General features: G+C 39.9%; 1 pseudogene; it reads left to right on the top strand.

The window, feature by feature from the left end:
- The first annotated feature begins 6,758 nt into the window (after window positions 1-6,758).
- LOC101558258 (guanine nucleotide-binding protein-like 3-like protein) lies at window positions 6,759-8,570 on the top strand (annotated as a pseudogene).
- The last annotated feature ends 671 nt before the right edge of the window (window positions 8,571-9,241 follow it).

Raw genomic sequence — 9,241 nt, forward strand, 5'->3', positions numbered from 1 at the left:
AGCATATTAGAGCAGATATTCTCTTGGTTACTGAATCTTAAAAGGGTAGATTTGGGGCCTGGAATGTAGCTCAGTGATATACCACTTGCCTTGCATTTGTGAGGCCCTGGGTTTGATACCTGGTACCAGAGGGCGGGGGGAAAAACTTATTTTCCCCCCAGCAGACACCATATGTAAAACCTACAGAAATTTCAGATGATCAAAACTGTGAAGAGTTGCTGATGATTGCAGTAGATAGAGGCCATAGTTGCTGCTGAACAAAGATCCAAGTCAGCCTCCATAATAAAAAATGATTAAGTAGTGCTAAGATTCATACCTTAATCTAAAGTCCTATGTACTTATAAAATTCACTTAACTTTTCTTTCTGTCTTTTTATAAGTCTACAGTTACATCACTGCATTTTAATTTTATAAGAAACCAATGAACTCAGGTGGCTAACCAGTTACTTACTGATAAGCAAGCAATTAAGATAGATTACTTCTTCTAGGGCACACAGGCTTTTAACATTCAGTGACCTACTTCCTTTTGAAATTGTGTAACATAAAATGTTATATAATGATGGTTTCTTTAATATAAAGTGGCATGGGAAACTTACATACAGCATGTGATGTGTCATTTTATACAATGTTAAAAGATATCACGGTATCACTGTCATTCGAGCGGGCACCAGTAACACCTCTATTCCTCCCAGCCCTGAGATTTTAGCAGCTTCTCCTTATTCGTCTTTCCCAACAATTGGAGGCTTTTTCAGGGTCAGGGGAATGAGACCAATCGTTACTGTTTTTGGCATATCGAATGTGCCACAGGTAGTTTTCCAGGCTCTGCCCATGCGGGCGGGATACTCTCGCAATAATTTCATTATATTTAATTAAATATAATGGAATTATATTTAATTATATAAAGGTCGTAAAAATGTCCTGGCCTATACAATTATTTCCTATGCCATATTTTGATAGACATTTTAAGAATTTGTCTACCCATGGTGTTTTGATATAGTTAAAATATATACTAAGTTAAAAGACAGTCTAATTAAAAACTATATATGAATAATATGCACTTTTGACTTTCATCTTATTCTCAGTAACCAGCAGAAACGAATTTAGTATTTTAATTTACTGTTCTTAATAGAGCACCTTTCTAGTGACAGTTGCCATGTTATAATGTCGTAGAACATTGAAGACGTTAAAAATTCCTATGATTAGGGGCTGGAGCAATAGCACAGCGGGTAGGGCATTTGCCTTGCACGTGGCCGACCCGAGTTCGATTCCCAGCATCCCATATGGTCCCCTGAGCACTGCCAGGGGTAACTCCTGAGTGCAGAGCCAGGAGGAACCCTTGAGCATCGCCGGGTGTGACCCAAAAAGCAAAAAAATTTTTTAATTAAAAAAAATTCCTATGATCAGGGCCTGGAGAGATTAAGTACAACAGGTAGGGCACTTGCCTTGCACCTGGCTTACCCAAGTCCCATCTCTGATACCCCTGACACCCCATATTGTCCCCTAGGAGTGATCCCCGAGTGCAAAGCCAGGACTGAGCCCCAAGTACTGCTAGGTGTGGCCCTTTTGCTGGGGCTGGGGGGTGGACACCCAGCGATGTTCAGAGATTACTCCTGGATCTCCACTCAGGAATCACTCCTGGCAGATTCAGGGCACCATATGGGATACCGAAATTCGAACCTGGGTCAGAACATGCAAGGCAACTGTTCTACCCACTGTACTATCCCTCCAGTCCATAATTTTAAACCCTAATTACTTTTTAATGACATAATGAGATCCCATTATGGAAGAAAATATTAAAATCTCATGACAAAATTAATTACATATAATTGTATAATATTTTTCTATAGAATCCTTCTTATAAGGTATAGTGAAACATATGGAAAGGCAATCTATTCTGGACTAATAGCAAAGTACAGAAGAGTGGACAAACAAAATAATAACATAAAAGCTACAGTCCAAAGGTAGAAACATCATTCTGCAGACTGGCTTTACTCTTGTTTCCAGGCTCACTAAAGGAATGTAAATAAAATAAGCCTAGAAGGCTGTAAAATGATCCCATGGCAAGATGGATTAGGTTAAGAAACTGCTTCTCTGAAACACAACACAGTGATGATATAACAAACTCTCAAGGGACAAATAGAAAATCCCTCACTGGCCCTGTGTTCAATATTGAAACACTTAGACCTTTGGAAATCAAGAGTAGGATATCAGGTTTTATGTGTCTTTCTCAATATGCTACTTGATATTTTATCATCATATTTCTTTATGGGCAGCAGAATTTTGTGAACTGTAGCAAGATTTGGAAAAGCCGACATGCTGACATATACTCATACAAGAAAGCAAGCATATGGTCTAAATGCCTCCACCTCCTCCCCCAATGATTATGAAGAAATATTACTCTATGTGATGACATTAAAAGGTAGGGCTTTTGGGGGAATGATTAGTCGGAGGGTAGAGCCCTCATGAATAAAGTGATACCTCAAGGAAGAGGTGGTGGAGTGGTCATTGTCCTATTTGAATACACCTATTCTGTCTGAGTATACAGACAGAAGCAGACAGCCCAGAAGAGGCCTCTCAATGGCCAATGCTGGCGCTTTGGTCTTGTACTTTTTTTTTCTTTTAGGGGCCCCCAGCAATGCTCAGGGGTTACTCCTGGCTCTGCACTCAGGAATCACTCCTGGCGGTGCTTGGGGGACCATATGGGATGCTGGGAATCGAAGCCAGGTTGGCCACGTGCAAGGCAAACGCCCTACCGGCTGTGCTATTGCTCCAGCCCCGAGTCTTGTACTTCTTTTTTTTTTTTTTTTTGCGTCACACCTGGCTCTGCACAGGGGTTACTCCTGGCTCTGCACTCAGGAATTATCCCTGGCGGTGCTCAGGGGACCATATGGGATGCTGGGAATCGAACCCGGGTCAGTCGCGTGCAAGGCAAATGCCCTACGGGCTGTGCTATCGCTCCAGCCCCGAGTCTTGTACTTCTTAAGGCTTCAGAACTGAGAGAAATAAATGCTTTTCATAAATGACTCAGTCTGTAACATTGTATTATAGGAGCTCCAAAGGACTGAGGCAAGCAGTATTCAGACTAATTTTTTTCTCTTATGAACCACAGAAAGAAGCACCCACAAATTCTCATGAGCCATATCTACCATGTTAATATCTCAGTACCATTTCTGTTCAAGATAACTTTTGAATGAAAATTTCTGTGAGTGCTCTAGATGGGAGGATTTATTTATAGTGTACAACAAATCTGGAGATGCGAAAAGTATTGTGTGGACTAGAATAATGTATAACTAGACTAATAATAAAATTAGAACTATCTGAATATTCATACTTATGAACACATGTATTAAATAGCATCCAAGGTGCTGGAGCAATAGCACAGCGGGTAGGGCATTTGCCTTGCATGCGCTGACCCGGGTTCGAATCCCAGCATCCCATATGGTCCCCTGAGCACTGCCAGGAGTAATTCCTGATTGCATGAGCCAGGAGTAACCCCTGTAAATTGCCAAGTGTGACCCAAAAACCAAAAAATAAATAAATAGTATCCAAGCTAATTGGGAGGAATGTAAATAGCAAAAATGTATGTGCTAGTATATTATTAAATTTACATAAGTCATATGCACATCCATATAGAATCAACTCAATAAAGTTATATAGTGGTAAAGATGAGAAAGGATATTGAAGAGAAATTAAGAGATCATTATATTTTGGCTGTGTTTAAAACTTTTCCTGTGCAGAAATGGTTGTAGAGAATTATTTCTGAATTTTAAATCTGATTAGTAGCAAATCATTTGGAAACAATTCATACTCAATCCTGATATTCAAGTCACTGTGAGGACAACCATGGAGCAGACTCATGTGAAGGTCTGATTGTTGGGATTCTAGCCCTTTCTCTGGCGCAAAGCACTCACGTTATTCTTGGCTAATTACTGAGTACTCAAACACCACGCTCACAATCCATAAAACAGCTTTTTTAAAAGGTGCTGTGCTATTTACCAGTTGGTCAGAAGTTAGGTAAATGCGTGTGAACTAACTTAGTGAAATTGTGCTGACCTTTGAAACGTTTTACTTTATGATTTTATCACAGTACCTCTTGGAGAAGTAAAAATTCACACTTCCCATAAGAGTGTTTCCAAGGGTTAGAGAAAAAGGACAGTGGGTAGAGTACTTGGCTTGTGCACAGCTGACTCATTCCTATTTTTAACCCTCAATATGGTCCCCCTAACACTCTCAGGTGTGATGATTGAGCACAGAGCCCTGGATAATCTCTGAGCACTGCTAGGTATGGCCTCAAAAACAAAAGTAATATTTCAAATATGTCATAGAAATGCAAACAGTATTAATATACAGGGGCACACCACATCAAAATAGGACCAAGGAACTCTATTTCTAATGCTTTAGTTTGGTTTTGTTTTCTTGTCAATGATCTTCTTAGCCCAGCATTATTCCCTTACTTCATAGATGAAGTTTACAGAGGATATAATTACTAAACTCCTCCTTCACTGTGGCAAAATTAAACTCAAGACAGTATACTATAACTTCTCTTGAAAATGTCAAATACAGAATTACACATATCAATAGCCCTCTTTAAGTGTATATTACTTTGATGCCCCAAGATTCTGTATTGGGTACTTCCTTACTTGCTGCAGAATAAACCTGATTTTGACTATATATATGCTCCTACTCATCTTTGCCAACTGAGATATGACTGAATCTTTCTTTTGACCACCAAAAGTCTCATTCATGTGACTAAACTAAATCTTTTCACAAGAGATTAATCTTTTAGTTAAGAAATTGTGCTAGCTTGAAATGTTATTGAAATGTTATTGAAATGTAAGACACAATAGCAAGAAGTATTAATCTATATCATTCAAGCTAGTTTGCTTGAATTCTCAAATTTTTATTCGATTCCTCATACTTATATCACTTTATTATCTATCTTGATCTCTTGCAGAAATCTAACATATTCACAGATTATAGTTGTTTACATTTTTAAAGGTACAAATATCCTTTCAGATGTATATATTACTTATATATTAATGCTTACCAAATTACCCCAAAATTGAGTGACTTAGAGCAAAAGGCATTTGTTATAGCATCTGTGGTCAGGAAAATTGAGAATGATTTAGCTGGGGAGGTTTGCTGACTCAGGTGCATTGTCTGAATCTTTCTGGCAATTTTCTGAAGGCTTCAATAAGGTGTTGGATGTAAATTCTTCATTTAATTTCTTAAAAATCCACTTGACTATTGTCAGGTGTGTCAATAATCTTGTATCACTTGTCACTTGTCAAGTGACACAATGGGAGTGGAGATAGACAGTCGGCAACTACACTACCTCCGCTTTGCTGATGACATTGTTCTAATAACACCAAACATTAGCCAAGTGTCAATAAGCATAGCTATCAAATCATGTACATTCTAGAATTTCTTTAAATATAATATCTGAAGATCTCCAAATTACCCAAATAATTTTTTAGATGAACTAAGTAACTGAGCATTATAAAATTTCTGTCTTACCCAGTAGCAGATAACTACAAGGTAGAAGACTCATGATATGCATTCAAACATCCTATCTGAGGCCACAAACAATGCTTTCTGTACAAGATTAGAGATTCCAGGAAAAAGAAAAAAACTTTTAATTAAAATAGAGAATGAAATGGAAATATTTGTTAACTGGATATTTACTGGTAAACATAAATGTTTACATACGATATCTCAATTAAGTCCACTCTCCTGTTTAATCAAGTCTGTTTATAATTGCTAGTCCAGAAATCTCTCCACATTGGTAAATATTGCATTTTCTAAACAGGCCTTAAAGTCATATCATGAGGAATGCCAAAATTCTACATGTGAGCATTAAAAGTCCAAAAAGGAAATTGTATTATATTACAATTGTTTTTTAATTGACTTTCTTTGTTCTTTTCCCCCTGAACACTTTTCTACTGTATTTTTTCCTTTTGTGGAATAGAGTAAAATAAAATATATATTACTAATGTGTTTTGATTACATGACTATAAGAAGAAATTCAGATTTCTCCTTTGGGTGTTGTGGGACACGGAGTGGCATTTGGACCATGCCCAACAGTGTCCAGGTCTTACTCTGGCTCTGCATTCAGCGATCACCATAAGCAGGGCTCAGGATACCATATGTAGTGCTGGGGATTAAAATGAAAACAAACAAAAAACAGGTCACCTATGTGCAAGGCAAATGCCTTACCTGCTGTACCATCTCTCCAACCCTCAGTCAAATTATTCAGTCTTTTCAACTTTATCATGTTGGGTCAGTTATTTCTAATCATTGCTACTCAGAAGAAAACACAAAAAACAGGACTTTCCAGGGGCTAGAGCAATTGAACAGAGCACATAGGTGGTTTGCCTTACAAACAATGGCTGACCAAAGTTCAATCCCCTCCACTGCTCCACTGCACATGGTTTCCTGAAGCCACCAGGAGTGATCCCTGAGTACAGAGCCAGGAGTAAGCCATGAGCATAGCATAGGAAGGAAGGAAGGAAGGAAGGAAGGAAGGAAGGAAGGAAGGAAGGAAGGAAGGAAGGAAGGAAGGAAGGAAGGAAGGAAGGAAGGAAGGAAGGAAGGAAGGAAGGAAGGAAGGAAGGAAGGAAGGAAGGAAGGAAGGAAGGAAGGAAGGAAGGAAGGCCAGCCTAAAATTTTAATATTTGAAGTAGAAGAAAAGTTATTAAATTGCACTTCATTTAAGATAATACTTTTTGACTACTCAGATCACTGCCGGAAGCGGAGTTCTTCCCCTATCCTGACAAGAAGAAAGCCTGAAGATTTGAACCTATGTGCTCTAAAGCAGTTATGATGAAACTTAAACATAAAAATAAAAATCCAGTTAAAGTTTCCAAAGGTTGCAAGAAGCCTGCAGTGCAGAATGGGAAGAAAGCTGCCTCCCAAGTGACCTCTCCTCCCCAGTTTGTTCATTGCAATGAGCATGCCAGTCGGGAGGCTGAATTTCAGAAGAGGGTTGAAGAGATGAGGGTAAAGCAGCGGGCAGCCTGGGAGCAAGAGAAATACCGACACAGGACCATTGAGAATCACTGCCAGGATGTCAAGAGACTCCAGGAGGAGTTTGAACACAAGGAGGAAGTTATGAAAGAATTAAATATGCTTCCTCAGCTGGATGATGAGGCCACAAGGAAGGCATATTACAAGGAGTTCCGTAAAGTGGTGACATACTCTGATGTGATTTTGGAAGTTCTGCATGCCAGAGACCCATTGGGTTGCTGGTGTTTTCGAAGGGAGGAAGCTGTCTTGCAGGCAGGAGGCAACAAAAAACTGGTCCTGGTCTTGAACAAGATTGATCTGGTCCTCAAGAAAGTTGTGGAAAAATGGCAAGAATACCTTCAGAATGAACTACCAACCATGGTCTTCAAGACCAGTACCCAGCATCAGGTCAAAAACCTGAATTGTTGCAGTGTATCTGTGGAGCAGGCCTCCGAGTCACTGCTGAAAAGCAAAGCTTGCTTTGTAGCTGAAAATCTCATGAGGTAAACATAATTCCTCATGAGGGTCCTGGGGAATTATTGCCATCTTGGGGAAGTGCGTACCCATATCCATGTGGGTCTTGTTGGTCTTCCCAATGTTGGGAAGAGCATCCTGATCAATAGAATAGATTGAAGCGCAGTCATGCATGCAGCGTCGGAGCTGTTCCTGGGGTTACCAAGTTTATGCAGGAGGTCTATCTGGACAAGTTCATTAGGCTACTAGATGCCCCAGGCATTGTTCCAGGACACAGTTCAGAGGTGGGCACGATCTGCACAATTGCATCCAACTGCAGAAGCTTGCAGACCCTGTGACCCCAGTAGAGACCATCTTGCAGTGCTGCAACCTGGATGAGATTTCCAACTACTATGGCATCTCTGGGTCCCAGACCACTGAGCACTTTCTGACTGCAGTTGCCCAGCGCTTGGGGAAGAAGAAGAAGGGAGGCATACACAGTTTGGAGCAGGCAGCCAAAGCTGTCTTGGCTGACTGGGTGAGTGGAAAGATCAGCTTCTACACATCTCTACCTGCCACCCACACTCTGCCCTCCCATCTAAGTGCTGTGATTGTTAAGGAGATGACTGAAATCGTTGACACTGAGGATACTGAACAGGCCAATGAAGACACTATCTAATGCTTAGCCACTGGAGAGTCTGATGAACTGTTGGATGACATTGACCAGCTCGAAATGGATATCAAGTGGCTCCATTCACCTCTGGCAGGTGGCACAGAAAATAAAACCAACATGTATAAGATTGGAGAGCTCACTGGATATTGTACCAGTTCGAATTATTAGAAGGGGTGGCCTAAGCGCAATGTGGACTACTGCCCTGGGAATAATGACACAGTGGATGTCTGCACAGTGGATTGCCGCCCAGTGCTGGATCTTGGATACAGATCCCCTGCAGCAGGGGAAGGCCCTGGTATCTGCTTTAAAGAATAAGAAGAAGATGCAGAAGCGTTCAGATAAACTCGCCAGCAAGCTGTCTGATTCCATGATGTCTGCTCTCGACCTCTCTTGTAACGCAGGTGACAGTGCTGGTGACTGATCAACTGATTGACTGTCTCACTCCTTCTCCACTCTCAGTACCAGTTCCAGAGAGGATGGGAAAATACAGATGAAATTAAATGGTTTGCATCTCCCTGGAGGAACTTATTTGCTTATTCCTTTCCCTGAGAAATATTAAAAGAAAACTACCCTCCTACTTTTCTCCATTGTCTAAAAAAAGAGTCCCACTTGCAGTAGCTGGCAACCCCGATGCCCTTTATTTAACCCTTGCTCTACTCTAACAGAGAAATAAATGATCAGTAGATCCCTGAGAAAAAAAGATAATGCTTTTAATTTCAATATTAAAAGCTATAGACATGAAGAAAGATGAAATAATGGAAGTACTGTTTATGCGAACTATAGTAGACAGGGTTGCTTATGTGATTCTCATGTGCCATTTTAAATAGGTGTCAAGTGAAGCCATAAACCTTTTCAGATTATTAAAAACTGATGAGATTATTAACCCTTAAGCATTAAGTAATGAAAGTACAATTTAAGATTCAGAGTCAGAAATAAATTATTTAACATTTGAATTTTTACTGTTATTGCTTGCTTAGCAATCCCTGGAAAAATGTCTGGCTCAATTTGGTTTATCTATTAAAACAAACCACTTGTTAATAGAACTTAATTGTCCTGGTTGTGGTAAATGTTAGAACTGATGTAGAGAATTTGCTGACTATGGAGTAAAAGC

The sequence above is a fragment of the Sorex araneus genome, chromosome X (genome assembly GCF_027595985.1).
Source record: "Sorex araneus isolate mSorAra2 chromosome X, mSorAra2.pri, whole genome shotgun sequence".
In the NCBI taxonomy this organism is placed as follows: Eukaryota; Metazoa; Chordata; class Mammalia; order Eulipotyphla; family Soricidae; genus Sorex; species Sorex araneus.